The following is an 18988-nucleotide window of genomic DNA, read 5'->3' on the forward strand; positions in this document are numbered from 1 at the left end:
CCCTTCTTTCCTCATAGGATTGCACTGTAAATTCACAGCTCCTTTAAAAAACCATGATTGCTCAAACACACTATTTACAACTGTTCAAGCTGTTGCCTGTAATATTTGCATTCCTGAAGTCTTATTAAAATATTAATCCGGGTTTCGTAAAACATCTCATAAGTGAGGAGCCTGTATTATGGTATCCTTTCTCATAATTGTATTTTAAGAGACAAACTCTTCATTGAAATTTAGTACCTCAAAAAAGGTTTAATTTTCTCGAGTATACCTTTTCAAAATACAGGACTGATTTGATTTTAACTTGGTAGGTTGTCAAAAACAGGCACCACAGTTAATTCTGCTATAGCTTGACCCAGAATCCCCAATTTAAGTACTACTGGCTTAAAAAGCAAATACATCATGGTTGCTTGGGATAATTTCTCCGGTTAATCTCAAGCTATCCGTATTTTATACAATCAGGTAGAAAATATCTATAGAGGCATGACAGTCACCAAACAGTAATTTATGCGAAAGTGCAAATTTGCTTTGGAATTCTGGAAGCTCTGTCCTATTATAGGAAAGGAACACAGCCAAATAAAATGTGCTGGATGGAAATGTGGCCTTTTTATAGAAAAACCAGTTTGTACAAATGCTTTGTTATTTATTCAAGATGTTTTAGGCTCAGAGATAATGTATGCCAAGTTTATTAAACTAATTTAAGCTCTCTTTCACCTATTTATGATTAAAATGTACAATTCTTTATTACTTTATTGCCGACCAAGGGCCTGGGGTTGAGGGAAAGCACTGAAGTGGACCTTTGCAGGCCAAGGACCTGAATTAAGTTGTGAAATAAAAAGGTCCTGTACCACAGCCACACCTTGCCAAATACTTGGTAAAATCAGTGCCGCACCGGGAAGACCCAGAGGGAGGTGGGAGGGGGGATCGGGATGGGGAATACATGTAACTCCATGGCTGATTCATGTCAATGTATGACAAAAACCACTACAATATTGTAAAGTAATTAGCCTCCAACTAATAAAAAATAAATGGGAAAAAAAAAATAAAAGTGACTAGCCAGTGACTATAAACACTGTATTCAAGCTGTCTCACTCTGGGCCCTTAGAAGAAATAAACATCTGTCTCTCTTTGCAAAAAAAAAAATTTAGTCAGGTAAATCCAGTGAGACACTTCTCAAAGATATCAGACAGATGCTGCTGCTTTTATAGCTGTGTCCATCTGTGACAAGCGGCTACAGCGTTCTTGATACTACCAGTCCTCAACCCAGTGGGACCTTGTACTAAGATCAGTGCCACAAGGTAGAAGAACATGCAATATGATATTTGCTACTTCCTAAACAAGTATGAGAATATACTTGCTAAGTTTGTATATTGCCAACAAGTGCTAAATTATTCTGCAAAATGAAAGATGACTTAGAGGAAGACATTATTAGAAAGACAGGGCACCTGGAAAATAAGCAGCAGAAAGAAAAAAAGCTTAGGAGAAACATTACGGTACTGAACACTTTAAAAATTTAACATAACAGACCTCATGTATGTATTTTACAATTAGAAGAAAATCTTATAGGGTAATTTTTGCAGTTTCAACCTCTTACTCAGTCCCCCCTGTGAAACTGTCAGTATATATTATGTATTAATGCCTCATGAAGTAAATTAAATTCTCTTATTGGTGAATGTGATTAAGTGCACAGTTCTGTCTTAAATTTTAATATGTTAGAGGCTGCCCAAGGAAGGCAATTACACATAGGATGTACAATTGGTGACCAATTTTTAGGTTCAATACAGCTTTGTTAATTGCTTTATAAAATGCCAACACTTCACTGAAGAGTCTATCATTTCAAAAGAAAATCTTGACAATGCTTATTAAAATTCAATTAACTTTATTAGTAGTCTGTCAAGTAATAAAGTATTCATAGTAATCTGTGGTTCCACTGCACTAAAACTTTTACTTGGTTAGTGCCATATTTGAAGGTTACTTTCCTAATGAGAAGACAAATAATTGTTTTCCATTTATTAATGTCACCTATCCCATTAATTAATTATTTTTGAATACTGAGCATGATTCAGGCCCTGACTCACAAATTTCCTTAACGCATTAGCTTGTTTCTCTTTAAAATACGGGTAGTGCCAACACTATACTTCTCTGGTGGCTCAGCGGTAAAGAATCTGCCTGCAATGAAGGAGATGCAGGTCTAATCCCTGAGGCGGGAAGATCCCCTGGACAAGGAAATGGCAACCCACTCCAGTGTTCTTCCCTGGGAAATCCCATGGACAGAGGAGTCCGGTGTGCTCCAGTCCACAGGGTTGCAACAGAGTCAGACTCGACTGATTGACTAAACAACAACAACAACATGATACTTCAGAGAATGCTGTTGTATGACCGACTACGCAGCACTCGGCAGAGGACTAAGTAAAACCCCTACCCCTACACAAGAAGTAGGCACTGTGTGTGCATACTTCCTGTATTTTCTTCCTATATATCACTAAAATATAGGGTATAAAGCATTATACTAATAATTTAAATATATTAAGAACATTTTTTAAATGTTATTATAAATTCATTTTAATCACAGCATATTATTCCATCTACTGGCTCAGACACAGGGTATATAATTATTTGTCTATTCCTTAGCCATTTCTTGGTATGTGTAGTCTGACCTCCTGGCTAACCTGGCTTCCTTTTCTGTGTACCAACTGATCCCTTGATGACCAGCAGGCTCTCTGGCTCACCGGTTACCATTTGAGCATTATTTGTTTTCAGAAGTCTTAAGTTCAGAATACTTTAACTGCTCTAGCTCAGGAATCCACAATCTTTTCTTTTTTTCTTCTCTATAGGGAGGTCACAAAGGAAATATTTTAGGCTTTTCAAACCACAGTGTCAGTCAAATAGGGTGTCCCCACCCCCACAATAACACTTCAGAAATATAAACAACGTTCTTAACTCCTCAGCTATAAAGACACAGGCAGTGCTGGGCAGTGCTGGCTATAGTTTGCCTAGTCTTACTCTAGTCCTTAATGGGATAAAGGGTAGATAAACCTCAACTTCATGCAAGCATGTACGGTCACAGTAACTTACAAGTGCTGGCTGAATATTTATTTCAACATGGTCTTCATCATAATGCTTTCTGGCACCTGAAAATATCACCAAGTGCTTGTTTGGTCAATTAATATAGCATGTGTTAAATATACTCACACTTTAGGGAAAAAGAAATTCAATGATTATGAAGAAATAACTCAAACAGATTTAAGTTTACTGTAATGTGTACAATTATATACTATGTGTATAATTTTAGTTTTACAAGTAACATCTTTTATCTCAAATAGCTTCTGAAACTTGCTGTAATTCTAGTAAGTAACATAATAGAAGTTATTTTTTGAATATTCCCAAAGACAGAGGATGAGATGGCTGGATGGCATCACCGACTCGATGGACATGAGTTTGAGTGGACTCTGGGAGTTGGTGATGGACAGGGAGGCCTGGCGTGCTGCAATTCATGGGGTCGCAAAGAGTCGGACACGACTGAGTGACTGAACTGAACTGATTTTAAAATAACATCTAAAAAAAAATTGAGGTTAAATTTCTCCAGTAGTTCTTGCTTACTTGGTTAGTCTACTTACAAATGAGTTACATGTCCAAATAACTTTTGCTGTTTGCCACCTACCTATCCGGTTCCTCATTTTACTCATCATGTTTTGTGGGACAGAACCAGTTTGGAATAATGTATTCAGTTCCAGAGGTGCAGAGGAAAAAAGAGCTGACCACAGAGATGTCCAGTATCACTGAGGCTGTTTAAACAGAAGCCAGTCACTTGCTGGGCAAACTAATGCATGCATAAAGAGGCAGGGAGAGGTAACACTGTATATTGGACGTTTTTAGGCTGAGTTCCGTCCATCTCTGCTAACATCTGCTATGCTATGCTGCATGGAGCAGGACTGACCACTGTGAGAGCCCACAGATGTACCTACTCTCATAGACAGTGTTTGAGAGGAATTTACAATGTGTTCTTGTTCATGTATTTGGCACTTTTGTAAACTCAGTCATCTTCTTAAGAACAGTAACTCCATCCTTCTCTCTGCCCTTTGGTGCTTGTATGGCACATTCCTTTTAACTGCAGCAACTCACAAATTCCCTCACTGCCTCTCTGAACAGGAATAATGCTCAACATAGTGGAATGTTGGAAGGACTCAATTCCACACCCCATTTGTCCCTTCAGACTTGAATTTATTAGGCAGGATGTATTGGAATATACTCATCTGAAAAAAATTTTCTTTCCTTCTCACCCCACAAAATATCTTATCCATGCATTCTAAATGCATTTATGTCATCTTGCTTTTCAAGTTGAAGAATCCCATAATTAATGACATGACCACTTAGGTTTCCCATTTGAGGCAAATCTATGCCTTAATTTGGGGGAAAAAAAGGTTAAAAAATTCCATTAAGTGAGATATACACACTACTTTATAGAAAATAGATAATAAAGACCAGGGCATTCTATTCAACACTCTGTAATGACCTATATGTGGAGAGAATTTTAAAAAGATTGATATATGTGTATTTACAACTGATTCACTTTGTAGTACACCTGAAACTAATATATTGCAAATCAACTATACTCCAATAAAAGTTAATTACAAATCAAAAAGAAATAAGTGAGGGTAAGATAAGGAGTAACTATGACTCTTTAAGATAGCCAAATGCCTCATCATCTAAACAGTGATGCCTATGAATGCAACTCCCACTGTCCCTACCCAGTATCCACTGAAACACTGCCAAGACAATTAGTTTGGCACAATCAGCAGGCAAAGACCACCTTGAGCTTAATTCTGATCTAGAGTAAGTTAAATTTACATTTTCTATTCCAGATTAATCCTCTGGACAACATGGTGACCATATCAAGACTAAAAGATGTCAGCATTCTCAGAAACAGCCTCCCTCTCTCCCTTACACACACCCACACACAATGTTTATTACCAGCTTGATGGAAGCATAAACTCTTGGTATACTATTTACTATATTTTCATATATATATATATCTCCATATGCTGTATTATGGATTTGCTCAAGTCATTTGTAGTTCTTTATATTTGGCATTTATAAATAACTTAAGTCAAAAGAATACTAATTTAACAATCTAAATGTAAGATCAAAAAACCTGTTCTTGTTAATAAGCAAATTGGTATCTTTTGGACTGAAGACAGAGTAACCAAGGAGCAGGTGTATTTGAAAAAAAGTTCATTTATCAGTTTATGAAGAAAAGACACATTATTATCTCTTTAGCCAGTAATTTCCTTCAAGGAGGTTATTATACAGGAAGTCTAATAGTGTGCATAAAGCTGCTTGGTGAACATGATACATGTGGAATTATATGATGAGAATATTTACTGGTATTGGGGCTGGATTTTTTATGTTGAAGTGGGTCCTTAAGTCCTAACTCATGATATCTAAAGTTCTTAAAATCTACTACTCTTAAGTTACTAATATTAAATGAAAGAATGCTTCTTTCTGCTCTTGAGTTGCACTTCTGGGATTTCAAGTTCCTGCTTTTACCTTTAAGAGAAAACAGTAACCTTGGTTGAAAGATCATTGTCTAAATATCTCCGAAAAGTTAGTTGTAAAAGTAGTAGGATGAAATGTCACTATGTTTAAAGTAACAGCTGATAGCTCCTCCCCATTTAAAATGCTCCTGTATATTAAAAGAGTATAAATAAGGTATTTTTCACAAAAAACCTAAGCACTCCTAAAAGACAGACTGATTCCAGGCTAACAAGACTTGGCCCTTATCTACTACAGAAAAAAGTCCATCAGAACATTACAATTTTTTTAGGAAACAAATTATGTCGCTATTCTGAAGAAACCTCCAAGAAGAAACTAAACGGTTCATGCCAATAGTACCCCCAGGCTTCTTAGGTTGGAGGTACAATAGAGCTCTCCAAAAAAGAAATAGGGAATGGGGAACAACTGTTGGCACTGTAGCTTTATAGACACATTTTAGTGGAATGCTTCCTTCCATGTGAGTGTTTATCAAACTGGTACCTGCATGGCAAGTGCCTGAGCATGAAAAGTTTCTGCAAAATGCAGACTCCTGGGTCACACTAAGGACTTCAGCAACTGTGGTTCTTATGGAATTGCTACATTCTAAGAAAATTACGAATGATACATAATAACTTGTTTGGGGGAACTGGGGTGGAGTCCTGGAATGCATAGTTAGTGAGCGTCCCAGATAATTATAGTAGTCAAACTAGCTTGGGAACTACTGACATGCAACATTTTAACATGCCTGTAGTAGAGAAGCTAATTTCTTTAAGTTTTTTTTTTTTTTTTTTTTTTTTTAAAGGCTTGGTAGCCATGAGTATGACCGTGGGCATTAAGAATTTGTCTTCAATGAAAAATCAATTAAGTTGTTAGAAATGGGTGACCAACCTTAAGTCTGCCCTGAATTAAATGTGTGATGATATTTCTACCAGTTTTCATGTAGCACTTTCACCTAACAGTTTGGAAAAGAAGGAAAAGAATTTGTCAGGATCTGTATAACAGAATGTATCACCTTATAAAAATGTTACAAATCTTAGAATTTTTTAACAGTGCCAAACCTGCCTGAAGATTATAAAATTGCTTGTTTTGTGGAAGGGACTGGTCAACACTTTACTAGATTCAACTTTATAAAAACGAATATCAACAATATCTTCTGTTGATTGTAAACTAATTAATAAGAATTCAGACTAAGGATCCTTCTGTGCAGAGACAAACATGTACTTTTTTATCAAAGCCATTTTGGGATGTTTAGTCCCTAGGACTGTTGCTGCCTATTGGTAAGCATTTATGATCTCCATTCATTATTTGTGGGACCATGCCTATTCTTTTGAAATGAGATACCAGAATCTAGTCCTGAAATTTTATCCTGTTAATAGGGCTGCTGATCAGTTTAGAAAAGTTTGCAATGGAAAGGTTCCTTTTTCTAATGTAATGAAGCAAAAGTACCCGTACAGTTATCTTATTATTATTATTTTGCTATGGAAAGGCAAGTTTAACCTGAAAAATAAGAATTTATAACCAAATACCAGAGGTTGGACAGAATTTTCAATTTGATCAACACAATTGAACACTTTTTTTTGAGGAGGCTTTTATCTGCAATGGACAAAGAGTACTAGGAAAGATAGAGTTGATGTTCAATTATTCATCCACCTCCACCCCCAAATAGAGTGGCTTTGCTCTTGGGCACAACCATTACCATTTTCCTAGCTTTTCACTACAAAAATTCATCTTTACTTCTCTTCACAATTAAAGTTTAGGAGCTATTTTGCAGTTTCATACTTACAACAAAGAGAGAAGAGACCTAAGTAATTAAAACATTTACTTGAGCACTTACTATGCCCTGGGAATTAATGCAGGGACTATGTATTTATCTGAGAGAGACAATGCAAGTTAAACACGGCCCTTTAAGGGCTCACATTCTAGCAGGGTGTGGAGATTCTAAACAATTATAACAAACTGCTATGACATTAACAGAACTGGGTAAAGGGTACATGGAATTTAAATAACAACAGACTTCTGGGAGAGCACCAGAGAAAGCTTGAGAGAGAAAAGAACACTTGAACTGAAGGATGCATTCAGAAGCGGGTAGAGTAGGAATATTCCATGAAGAGATGATACAAAAGAAAGGTCTGACAGAACAAGTTTGGAGAACTGAAAGCAGTAATATGGGTGGAAGCAAAAGGAAAAGCAACTGGATCTTTGGAAAAAAGGGAGAAGCCACCAAGTCACAGAGTTCCTTCCTTTATGCCACTCTAGGAGCATGGATTCCTTTAAAGCATTTCAAGTAAGATCAGACTCACATTTTAGTAAAATCACTTTGAAGGATGTTAGATGGATTAGAAGGGGCAAGATTAAAGCCAGAGTAAGCTATATCACTACACAGTTTTATATATACTCATTTATTTGACGGATATTTAGAGTAGGCTACTCTATGCCAGGTCTGAGCTAAAATAGTGGCAGTGGTTACAAAGACAAGGGGAGGTGAACCAAAAAATAATGGACATACTTATGGACATAACAGACACCAAATGTTGAAATGAGAGATGGTTCCTGGGTTTTGACAAGTTGTAGATCATACTGTTTGCATCCTATTTCTAAAGATAATATACAAGCATTTTGCCTTGTCACTACAAACTAGAACAACTCTGAAGAAAAATGCTTTCTGGGAATACTTGTCTGTTGCAGAATATTCATCTGTAAGCATACAACCCAGAGAGAACCAGTGAAACCATTATACTTTATTTCCTTTACCCTCATTTCTGTGAAAGCACACACAATATACAAATGCCCTATGAACTATAAATTTTCATGTTTTTGTTACCTTTTCTTTGTAGTATACAATGCTCTGAAATGGATTCTTTAATTTTATAATCCTTTTACACATTTGTCTACTTCCAGGATTGACTTGTCACAAAATGAGAGTTGAGATAACATGAATGATTCACAAATAATAATCCCAAATGAATTCTGGATTATTTTTCATTATTCCACAGCAAAAAGAGAGTAAGAACAATGCAGCAAGTTTTTCAGGCTTCCCTGGTGGCTCAGTGGTAAAGAATCTGCCTGCAACGCAGGAGACCTGAGTGTCATCCCTGCGTTGGGAAGATACCCTGGAGGAGGGAATGGCATCCCACTCCAGTATTCTTGGCTAGAGAATCCCATGGATAGAGGAGCCTGGCAGGCTGCAGTCCACAGTGTCACACAGAGTTGGACAGACTGAAGGGACTAAGCAGCAGCAGTAAGTTTTTCAAAGTAACAGTTTCTAAAATCAAGAGACCCTGTCCTTATTTGCTGTTAGTAACTATTTTTGAAATACATGTCAATGTATGACAAAACCCACTGCAATGTTGTGAAGTAATTAGCCTCCAACTAATAAAATGAAAAAAAAAAAAGAAAAATGACAGTGTTGCTATTTAGACAACTAAATCTAGCAACTCTATAGTGTATTTGATTAGGCCTAAACCCCTGCCTATATGCAGGTCAGGAAGCAACAGTTAGAACTGGCCATGGAACAGACTGGTTCCAAATAGGACAAGGAGTACGTCAAGGCTGTATATTGTCACCCTGTTTATTTAACTTATATGCAGAGTACATCATGAGAAGTGCTGGGCTGCAAGAAGCACAAGCTGGAATCAAGATTGCTGGGAGAAGTATCAAGAACCTCAGATATGCAGATGACACCACCCTTATGGAAGAAAGTGAAGAGGAACTAAAAAGCCTCTTGATGAAAGTGAAAGAGAGGAGTGAAAAAGCTGGCTTCAAGCTCAACATTCAGAAAACTGAAGATCATGGCATCTGGTCCCATCACTTCATGGGAAATAGATGGGAAAACAGTGGAAACAGTGTCACACTTTATTTTTTGGGCTCTAAGATCACTGCAGATGATGACTGCAGCCATGAAATTAAAAGACGCTTACTCTTTGGAAGGAAAGTTATGACCAACCTAGACAGCATATTAAAAAGCAAAGACATTACTTTGCCAACTAAGGTCTGTCTAGTCAAGGCTATGGTTTTTCCAGTGGCCATGTATGGATGTGAGAGTTGGACTGTGAAGAAAGCTGAGCGTTGAAGAATTGATGCTTTTGAACTGTCTTTAGAGTCCCTTGGACTGCAAGAAGAGCCAACCAGTCCATCCTAAAGGAGATCAGTCCTGGGTGTTCATTGGAAGGACTGATGCTGAAGCTGAAACTCCAATACTTTGGCCACCTCATGCAAAGAGCTGACTCATTGGAAAAGACCCTGATGCTGGGAGGGATTGGGGGCAGGAGGAGTAGGGGACAACAGAGGATGAGATGGCTGGATGGCATCACCAACTCGATGGGCATGAGTTTGAGTAAACTCTGGGAGTTGGTGATGGACACGTAGGCCTGGCGTGCCGTGATTCATGGGGTTGCAAAGAGTCAGACATGACTGAGCGACTGAACTGAACTGAAACCCCTGCCAACTAGTTCTTTTTAGTCTGTCTCTCATACATACCGAATTGAATTGCTGCGTTCTACCAAAAATCCCTACAAGTTTCATGATTATTTTGCTTTGTTGATTCATATCTTAGAGATTTATGGACACACATTGATCTGTCCTAAATTTTGTTATCCTATCTTCAAAACAAAGACTCTGTTAGGCTCCTATAAGACATTAGACCTAGACTATGAGGCAGAAGTCCTTCATTTAGAACAAATCTAACCAGCTTGTTGGGAAGCTATCTAGTTGCTCACTGCTACTAATATATAAGGGAGTTACCCATGTATCTCTACAAAGACAGTTTATTATGACTAATAATTACCCTGTTCTTGTAAGTACCTTTCTTCCAAGTAGCTTAACAACTTTGGGTACACAATGCCTCTTTGATGCATAGTAACAGAATGAGTAAGCAAGGATTTAAGTTCTGCCAGTGAGAGGGAGAGGCTGCAAGGGAATGAATAATTAAACTCTAAACAATGAAACTACTTTCAAGTTCATACTTTAAGTCAAAATAGCCTGTGATGTCAAAACTCTTCCTTATGCTCTCAATCTAAAGAGGACCAATACCTTAACACATTTACCTTCACCTGATCATTCTGGGGCCCCAAATTCTAAGAAGTTTGCTGGTCTGGCTCTAATTACTGAGTTCTAAAATACCAAATTTTATGATTGATATGAAGATCTTCTTTTCACTGAGAATTCCTTTCCAAAGAATGAAATTAAAAATCCACATATGAATGCTTAACTATCCTCTTCCATCTTCTAAGCCTTACCTCATTTGATTTTATAATCTGATTCCTTCATTTTACATTGCCGATTCATTTCAGAATGATTATATTTTAATTTCACACAAATTGTTATTTCACAAAAATGCATAGCAAGGAAAAAACTGCATTTATAAATGTAACATTTATTCCAGTAGGAACATATGATTTGTTTTACTGTTTGAAAAATGGAAGACATAACCTAAGTATTATTTCTAGTATTTTTGGAACACATGATGGCAAGGGCTGGTGGGAGAAAAAAAGGTTATGCATAGAAAAGCAAGCAGTCGCTTCGCTTCCACAAATAGTTGATTTTACTAAGTACCTGGTTCAGAAAACTTAGCCATTTGTTCAAAGAATTTACCTTAAAAATTTTTTTCACTTTGATCTAAGTCTCCAATTAAATTCCGGTCAGAATTTAGACCTTATCCTTGAACATTTGATAATGGGGAATTTGATAATTTGATAATTCCCATTTGGCTGATAAAAAAAGGTAGGGATACACAGAAATAACTATGCCATAGCTATTATAGTTTCATAATCATGAAATTTTGATTTTCATGACATAAACCTCTGCTTCTTTCAATGTTTTCTGTTTTGTTTTTTATTTCAGAGAAGCTATTTGGACCTAAAGGTATGAATTAAGAAGTAATCTACTACCGAACTTCAATTAAAGCTCAGTTTACTCTATAACTTAATGTGAGGAAATTTTAAGAAAGTCTTAATCTCCCCATCAATTTAACTGGTCATCTTTACAGAGGCTGAGGGCTTCAAGAATACCAAAGTTTGACTTGTTGTATTATTTCTTGCCTACAGAGGTAAGGATAAATTTAGATCACACTGATACACATATTTCAACAGTATACATTGTTACATTAACTACAGAAACCGCAATTAATCAAGTGAGTAATCAAGAGGGAAGTCTGGAGAATACAAAAGGGTTGGAAAAAAGGGGGAAGAGAGCAAGAATGGGAACCAAAAATTAAGTGTCTACTCTATGTTAATGATCACGTAGGAGCAAGACAAAGATACATAAAATACTGAAAACAAACATGAATGACTTCTTTAAGCACTAACTGATTAGGATTCACTTAAAAATTAAGGAAAAAAGAAAACATGATCAAATTTGTTCATACCTAGAAAAATGAAGTACTTAAATCCAAGTTATCTTGATGGATATTTCCTCACTTGTAAAAAGACAATGAAAACCAAGTCTCTATCACTAAAAACTAATTTCTGTAAGACACAGCACAAAGGCAAAGATAACACTAGCTCACGTGACAGATTAAGCACAGCTGTCCCTCCATATCCTTGCCCCACAGATGTTAAGATCCCTTATAAATGGTATTCATTCTTAGCTTGTTCTGATGTTTTTAGCTACTTGTGAACATTTACAAATTATGACTCTGGTATCTAAAATGTTACATGACAGACTCTTTACTGAATGTCCAGTTTTCAATTTGGAGTTAGTAAGCAATATCTGGGTCCCTGTGAAGTCCCTGAGGACCTCTGTGAGACAAGTCAGTAATTTCCCTCTTTGAAACTATTTCCTCAAAATAAAAGAGAAAGAAGAGAGAATGGCTTGAGCTTCACTGATAAAAGGACTCTAGATTAAAAAAAATAATCTGGTTCCAGTCCACCCTCTTTTTCAGTCTCATCTCTCGGTGTACTTCATGTAAGACTAGTCAGACAGGTTTCTTATACTTAGAACATATTTTCTTTACTCCTGTTCTTTGCCTTTGCACCTAAAGCCATACTGATTGCAAATGCATTGTTTCACTGCTCCTACCCCATCCACTACTGAAATCCACATTGTCCCTCCTAGTTCAAAAATTCAATCTCCTCTACAAAGCACATTACCTGTTAACGGGCTCCTGGTTGAATGCTTACAATACAAACCTACAAGGCTTAATCCCGAAGCGTTAGTTGCTCAGCTGTGTCCGACTCTTTGGCACCCCATGGACTGTAGCCCACCAGGCTCCTCTATCCATGGAATTCCCCAGGCAAGAATATTGGAGTGGGTTGTCATGCCCTTCTCCGGAGGATCTTCCCAACACAGGGACTGAACCCAGGTCTCCTACATTGCAGGCAGATTCTTTACCATCTGAGTCACTGGGGAAGCCCAAACCCAAGCCAGATTATAAATTAACAGAATACAGACTAGTCCTATTCTATGCTTAGTCGCTCAGTCGTGTCCGACTCTTTGTGACCCCATGGACTGCAGCCCGCCAGGCTTCTCTGTCCATGGGGATTCTCCAGGCAAGGATACTGGAGTGGGTTGCCATGCCCTCCTGCAGGGGATGTTCCCAACCCTGTGATCGAACCCAGATCTCCCACATTGCAGGCAGATTCTTTACTAACTGAGCCACCAGGGAAACCCTAGCTTGTACAAACAGGTACAAATATTTAAGTGACGAGGACGAGGTGGCAGAAAGCAGATTTGAGGACTAAAAACACTGGCAAAATAGGTGATAAATGGATGGGTGGGTGGGAGAACCCCAAAAGTTCTGTAACATGATGGTATAGAATGAACCAGAACATTTTCCATCCATTTATATATCCAACTGACTTGCTATCATTATGATAAACACATGCTATGGCAAAATGTTCAGGCAGTTAGCATCAGAGCACATTATGTTATTCCTGCAACAAAACTGAGTGCCTGTTATATGCCAGGAACTCTGCACTTTAGCCACAAAGATGAGACACTGCCTACCAATATTTCATAAACTATAACGGAAAAGAAGAACATGACAGGACAGTGTGACAGACACAGAATTAACAAAGAAAAGGGAATATCTCATTTTCTGGAGATAAACCGGAGACACATGAAGGACGTTGCATGCCATAGGTTGATCCTCAAATGTGGCAAACTAATTGAGTGTTTTAAGCAAAAAAGACTGATTGGAAAAATGTTTGATTATATAAATTTACCTAGAAGGGGAGAACCATTAAAAGGAAACAAAAGGAGAAAAGCTAAGAGAAAAAAGGTCAGTTTTGAATTTGTTCAGAGACGGGTGAGATATTTAGCAGTTCCAATTGAGTTCAGAGACGATTCTGGAGTTCATCAATAGGTAAAAGGGTGGGAATTGATTGTGTAAAGGTGATTCAATGGACATGAATTTAAGCAAACTATGGGAGATAGTGGAGGCCAGAGGAGCCTGGTGTGCTCCAGTCCAAGGGGTCGCAGAGTTGGACACAACTTAGCAACTAAACAACAAAAGGTGACTGTGGACAGAACACTGGGAAACAAGCAGCAGAAAAAAGCAATTAATAAAAACAGGAAGGACATGAGTAGCAACTAGCAAAGGGAATTAGCATATAGACCAAGGAGTTTTGAAGAGGTATATTCTAAGGAATCACATACTATAGGTTATATACCACCACCCACATCTGGAGCACATAATAAAGAACTTTCACAAAATGTTATAAATGCAAACAGTTGTATATAGTGTTTTCTTATTTCCTAAGATAAAACTTACTTAAAAGGCTGAGTTTGTGGAGAAGAGGAACTAGTTAACTTTTAGTCATTTAAAGTTCAAAGATGGTACAAGTGAACCCCTGACCTCTATGTTATGGGTAGAATATCTCTTCAGTCATATATAATTTTTCAAAGGAGTTTATCTTGTCAACCGAACTGAAAAATATAAGAGCTAGGAATTATCTTCCATGTTTCCATGTATCTTAAATATGGTGTGAAAAGTATTAGTCATTGTGTCCACCTCTTTGTGACTCCATGGACTGTAGCCCACCCTGTTCCTCTGTCCGTGGAACTCTCCACGGACAGAGGAACAGGGTGGGCTCTTGGAGTGGGTGGCCATTCCCTTCTCCAAGGTATCTTTCCAACCCAGGGACTGAACCTGGATCTCCCATCCGTCTGAGCCACCAGGGAAGCCCTAAATATGTTAGGAATGTAAATTATTTGATTGAACTTAGAGCTAGAGTTCCAGTCTGTCCCAAGAACAAAGCAATTGCAGAGAGAAAACCATAATATGGTTTTAAATCTAAGATACAAATATTAACGTACTTTGAGAGGGTACTTCCCTGGTGGTTCATCTGGTAAAGCATCCACCTGCAATGCAAGAGACCTGGGTTGATCACTGGGTAGTGATCCCCTGGAGAAGGAAATGGCAACCCACTCCAGTATTCTTGCTGGGAAATCCCATGGACAGAGGAGCCTGACAAGTTCATGTGAATCCATGGTGTCACAAGAGTCAGACACAACTTAGTGACTAAACTACCATCACCTTTAAAAATAAATACTTTTGAGGATAAAATATATTAAAGTGATATAATCCCTTTAAATAAATTATCACACAATATAACTTGGTTTAATTTTCAGTTGTATGAAATACCATTTACCCTGGGTCCATAACCAAATTACTTTTAATAGAACCAGCACCATATAAAAGATTGTTTACTGAAGGTATATTCTGTACCTCAAAAACACAATGTTGACCATGTCCTTTTCTGTTAAGGTGTATGCATATAATAAAGGAGAAACAAAAAACCCCAAACCCAGTTTTCTTTTGTAAGAAATATAAGTGCAAGATCAACACTGAAACAAGCAGAATTTATGGCAAACATAAGCACTAAAGAAAAAAATGGCATTAAAAAAAAGGCATAAAATACTTTTCCTAGATCACTCAGAGAAGGTGGGGTCTGTAAGTTTTTGCTATTTCCTATTTGCCTCATGTAGATAGAAGAACATGATTTTTCTAGTTTCCAGGTGAAATCCCGTATTTACAGATGTTTTAAACTTGAACTAAACATAAACAAGTCAACAGGGAAGAGACTATGGACCTGATCTTTTTCAATAGCAGAGAGCAGGTAACTTTCTTTTAGATACTTAGAGGAACAAACTTATTAACTCTCCTTAAGAGAAAAACATCAATTTGACCTAAGGTATCCACAACCCTGCAAAGTTTTTTTGACCAACACTTGCAAATACGAATTTTAGTGCTAACACAAACACCTTGCCCAGGGAGAATAAGATAGCACTTAATCTGTGCCCACCCACCCCCAGGAAGTTAAACTAAGCAAACTGTGTTATGTTGTTTAACTATAATATTTTAAGGTGTATTTAATGGTTTCAACTCAGTTCTCAGATATAAACCTTTTCATTCTGCATTTAAAGGCCATTAAAATCAGGGAGAGGTGAAGCAGAGGAGTTTTATATAAAAACAAAATCTACTGAAAGTCACATGTAATTAAGATGATTTCTTTTTTTACTATGAATTTAGTTTCAGCAAATGTCAAAAAATAAAGTTAACAGACAACGACTATTCAAAAATCCCAAAAGCTTTAAGACAGAAGGCTTATCAGTGTTTATGCTAAAAGCTCAAATTTGATTTCCTGCAGGGCTTCATTTTACATATCATTTTAATAAGCCCTATTATTGGAATGCCAACCTTATAATACATAAAACACATATAGCTGCTAGTGGCTGACACAGTAACACATAAAATGACAAGTGACAAAAACATAAGGGCAGTACTTACTGGGTTTATCTATATCAGAGCAAGCAGTACTACATGATAAGCACCAAGTATATCAAGGGACTATAAAACCCAAATAATTTCTGGTGTTCAGATATCGTTGAAGTTTGTAGGTTAAAATGTCCATTAATAGGTGAGAAATATGAACGTTAAAAAATACTAAGGCCATTTGCTGTTTTCCCATCTTTGTGGGGGCAGCACTCTCTCTGTCCCATTAGCAGCCTCCCCTCCCCATCTCACACGTGAAAGGGGAGGAAACCTTGCTGCTGAGCATCATCAGCCCTTTACCTCTACTCAAACTCTGAGAGTCAAAAGAGGGCGTTTTGTTTTTGGCTTGTTGATTTAGTCTGAAAGCTACAGTTTGGGATCAAGTACCAAGTATAGTTGTTTTTTTTTTTTTAATGAGTTCAGGAAGCCTGTGGCCCCTGGTAAACCTGAACACTGCATCTGCAGCTCTGACATGAAAATTTGGATGTTTAATTAGAGAATGGGCACAAATGAAATTGTCGAGGGAGAACATAAAATGCAAGAAGGTAGACAAAGACAAGTAACTGCAAGTACTATTTCAAGAGTCACAGGAAAGTAAAGAAAAATTAGAGCTAAATATGTTCATGGATTTGGCAATCAGGAACAGTGAGGACACAAATGGATTAAAAGCACAAGGATTTGGTTCCATTAGCTTGCAATATGGCCTGTTTTCATTATTAAGGCACAGTGAAGTTATAACATTTTGAAAATTACATTTAAATCTACTGACTTCATATTTACTCCCTCTTTTCTAAGCCAGAAGAAAATTCCTTTAAGGGGAATGAGACATTTACTTATATGTAATATAGATCCCTGAAATTACTCAAGAATTCTTATAGGAAAAAAAGCCCAATTTATATTGAGAGTGGACAAAAAAGTTTAACTTTAAAATCTTTGTACTAAAGCATTAAAAATTCAATCTTGTTTTCAAACTACCAAGTCTACAACAAAGACTAAGGAAATAGCTCAACCTTGGTTCCAGGTTAAACTTATCTTTGTAGGACCAACAAACATTCTCACAGCACCAAATATAGATCTTCAGTAAAAAAGCAAGTCAGGTTTTAGATGGAAAAGTCTTTGTTGAATAACTCCCAGCTCTCACTCAACACCACCCAAGGTGAGAAGCCCCTTTTCTTCTCTAGTTCAGTTAATGGCTGCTATACTACTTTGGCAAGTGGGAACAATAAAAAAATAAAATTAGACTTCCCTACTTAATCTGCTAATATTGACCATAAGAACTTTTGAGCTGCTGGAAATCTTCACCTAGCAAAGTTTCAAATACTAAAATTAAAATTCGTATTTATACAAAAGTGATTTAAAGAAGCAAGTTTTAATATTTCATAATGGTGCAGGAATCTTAATGAAGAACAGTTACCAAAAATGATTACAATTTCATTTTTATTTTTAAAAACCACAGTTAAGAGGACAACAGAAAAACAACAGGAGACCAAGAATACTGAAAACACCTGTAAATAAATACTTCATGTATATTACAATACTAGCAGTTTTTATTCTGTATTACTAATTACGTCTAAATTAAAAAAAAAATTCAGATAGGATTTAACATTTTTGTAGGATATACAGACAGGGTGAAAACGGGAAGAAAGTAAATACAGATAGAAGCGACAAGTTTGAAAAGGGCCCTCAAACTTCAGATGGTATACTCCTTGATTTCTTTTTAACGTTCAGGAAATTACAAGTGTTCCTGGGTATGTATCATCACGCTTTTTACACTTGATTCCAAACTTAAAGATTATTTTGCTATTCGAACCTGGAAACTTAAGTTTTCTCAGAAATTAATCGATATTCCTCAGCGCTGTGGCCCAGCAGCTAGACTCTACTCAGTCCAGTGGCCTTTCCCGACTCGTGGCTGATTCCAGCTCCCACATTAGGGACCTGCCACCTTACGTAAGTATACTTCGTAAGGAGAAAGGCAGATAAGAAACAGGGCGACAAGCCTTTCTTTTCACCAACAGCCGTCACAGCCCCATCAGGAGCGTCCCTCGGGGGGCTTTCCCCAGCGAGCCGCAGCTGTTAAGCAGTATGGGGGAGGGGAAGCGCCCTCAGTCAACTCTTCCTCTTCAGGCCGCCGCCGCCGACCGCACCACAGACTACTCCGCCCCAGCCCTTTCCCCTCCCCCGCCCCCGCCTGGGTCTGAGCCAAACCCCACAGGAATGCAGCCCGGTCACATGCGCTGCGGCGACGGTGGACGTGCCTCTCCCCCCGCGCCCCAAGGAGACCCAGCGCCATCTTGCCCTGACGCAGTTACTAAAGTCACGGGAGAATTTGTTTCCTCGTCCGCGCCAGCGCCCCAAAGTTTCGCAGAGGCCGAGCCGGGGCCCTCACCTCGCGCAGGGACAGGAGAAAATAGTCAAGGAAGAGCCTTTAGATTCCCTTCGCCACGGCTTGTGTTCCGAATCGGCCGCGGCAGCAACGAACACCATCGTCACTCTCCCTCTCGGCCTTTGCAACAGCCTCCCCCTACGGCTCTGGCCCCACCCGCTGCTGCAGCATGAGGTCACTGCTAGCCAATCAGGACGCGCTCGACAGAACACATCAGACTCTGATTGGCTGCATAGACCACCTCTGCCTCTCCCCACCCCGCTTACCGAGCGCTCCGGGTCGCTGTGGAGCAAGAAGACGGAAACCGCCATTTCGGGGAAAGACCCCGAAAACAGGAACCGCAATCACCGTGTCATTTTACTGGG

The 18988-nt window shown here is 38.1% G+C and overlaps 1 protein-coding gene across 15 annotated transcripts in view; it reads right to left on the reverse strand.

Moving 5' to 3' along the window:
- The window catches only part of LOC122674080 (DEAD-box ATP-dependent RNA helicase 30-like), a 40406-nt gene that overhangs the window by 20192 nt on the left and 1226 nt on the right, over positions 1-18988 (reverse strand). The gene's annotated exons all lie outside the window — the stretch shown is intronic.

This window comes from Cervus elaphus, chromosome 18, assembly GCF_910594005.1.
Source record: "Cervus elaphus chromosome 18, mCerEla1.1, whole genome shotgun sequence".
Taxonomy (NCBI): Eukaryota; Metazoa; Chordata; class Mammalia; order Artiodactyla; family Cervidae; genus Cervus; species Cervus elaphus.